The following is a 2,456-nucleotide window of genomic DNA, read 5'->3' on the forward strand; positions in this document are numbered from 1 at the left end:
GGGATCGTAGAATGTTTCCGATGATTAGTTTTAATTTTACGAATATAGAAAATATCAGAGAGTCTAGTTGGCCCGGAGGGGACACGGTAAGCAAGTAGATTAATGAGTTCCGGGGAATCGAATTTATTATTTACAATTTTGTAAAGCGGGATCTGATCAAACGTATCTCTTCTGTGTGCTAATGAATCAAGGTTATAAAATTTTAATGAAGCTAAATAATTTGGGAAATGCAAATGAAATTTGTATTCTAGTTTTTTCAGGAATTTTTTTTTGAACACTCTAGATTCTATTAATATTTGATTTATAAACAGGAGACCAGATAGCAGTGCAATATTCAAGATGGGGGCGTACGTATGTTATGTATAGCGTTATAAATGAACCTAAGTTTTTAAAAGATTTACACAGCCGCATGATAAATCCAGTCATTTTGTATGCCTTGTTAATTATAGTTTCTATATGACTATTGTAATTTAATTTTGAGTCCAAAATAATTCCAAAGTCACGTATTTCGTTTGTTTCTTTAGAGACATACAATTAGTTGTATGTTCATTTATCATATAGTCATATAGTCATATTTGATTATAGTAACTTTAACAAATTCCATATTCCCTTATTTAAGGTATTCTCCATCCCTGTTATAATTTGTTAAATAAATGATTATTTGTTAAAGTTACTATGTTAGCTGCTCTATCAATTGCTAAAAATCAGTAAAACTGGCGACTGATAACGAAACGGCATAACACTCATAACTGATCCGAACTCCGAACTAAGCCCTTGATACTTCAAATAGTAACAGGATATTCTTTTTTCTTCTTAAACATCAATCCAAGATGTGAATAATTCAGATCCTCCTTACTCTTCTCACATATAAACCATATTAATCTAGTAAAAAGAAATTAGTGACATCTTGTGATTTGCGTATAGATGTACGAGTATTATAATAAACATTCTGAAGATCCTGTTTGCAGATCGGGTCAGGACGTCAGGAGTCAAGACTGTCAGAAGGAGCATTGCTCCAGATTTGATCAATATCTCGCCTAAGTATCACTGCTATATTTTATCTCAAAGTTTGAGCTGATTAAGGTTTCCCCCTCTAATATCAGCACTAAACGGAATTTCATTAAGAGCAAATTCATATAATATGCATCTCTTAGCCTTGCCGAATTAGTAATTGGTACAGGCGTGTGGCGAGGACTTGCAGGCGGCGCCGGCGCGGGCGGGCAGCGTACACATTGTTTGGGGAGATAAGATGATCAACAGACAAACGCAGATTTATTTATTATCTTTTTATTGGGAGTAATTTCAGGAACTAAATTTTGCTCCATAGCGAGAACAGTCTCTGTCTGTCACCTCTTGCTGTGTTTTCTGTAGGTGCCATACCCGACTTTTACCCACACATCATATAACTTGCGTCCTTCCTGGGACGGGTTTACCTGCATAGACAGATGCATTAAAAACAAACATGGGAAAACTGGTGCTCTATTAATTTAAAGTAATAGATAAATTTGACAAAATGTAATATATTGTATTTTATATGTAGGTACCACGTAAATGTGATGTTTTTTTTAATATCAAATAAATAAAATATTGCTATTGTTAAACTTTGTTTTGTTCGTTGCAACTGGCCCTAAGCCGATGTTTAATTATATTTTACAAGAAGGAAATAGTCCGCCCTTGAAATACAGTGGATTCAAAAATAGGTCGCTAGGCGTGTTCCGTGATGACCTATCAAACGGCGAGGTGACGTCACGGTATCTCAGATGCTCAGGTGTTTCGGAGCCAAGAATCGGGAGAGTCCATTACTCCCGGAGGAGAGTTGGTCGGACGATATTGATACCCGACTAATGCCAATGATTTCAGCTCTGTAAATACATGGGTGGAAGAACGCGAAAACGAAACATCATTTACGTGAGTCTATTTCCATGAAGTTATTATGAATATGTTTCTGATTTATTCAGACATGCGCTCCGTGCAAGTTTTTACATTGCAAATGTCGGTTTTTGCCAAGATTCAAATAAACCGAGACGCATTTTCTCCGTAGGGATAAGTAGAAACAAGAGAACGCTACAACACTCTTCCTCAACCTTTCATCAACTCATGCACGCACGCCGATTATTCCAACTTTTGACATCTGTTGAATTAGATCAATCAACATTCGAATCTGCTTTTTAGGCTTTCTTGATGTCCATTCGCTCCACATGTCTTAACCATCGCAACGTATTAACATGCTGAATTTTAGACATGTTTAATTACAAGTTTCTGACAAAAATACTTCAAATTTTCATGCAAATATACACATATTCGTAGAGAAAATGTCATCTTTCATTTAAGTCGATTGACGAAGACTTTGTTAACTTTCGATTGCGTTGTAATCGGGGCCCTGGAAATTAGAATGTACAAATCATATAGGGGAAATGGAACTAGTTTTTCGTAGTGTGTTGATAATAAATTCAAAA

The sequence above is a fragment of the Micrasema longulum genome, unplaced genomic scaffold (genome assembly GCF_059751315.1).
Source record: "Micrasema longulum isolate JH-2025_06_02 unplaced genomic scaffold, ASM5975131v1 h1tg000037l, whole genome shotgun sequence".
Classification (NCBI taxonomy): domain Eukaryota; kingdom Metazoa; phylum Arthropoda; class Insecta; order Trichoptera; family Brachycentridae; genus Micrasema; species Micrasema longulum.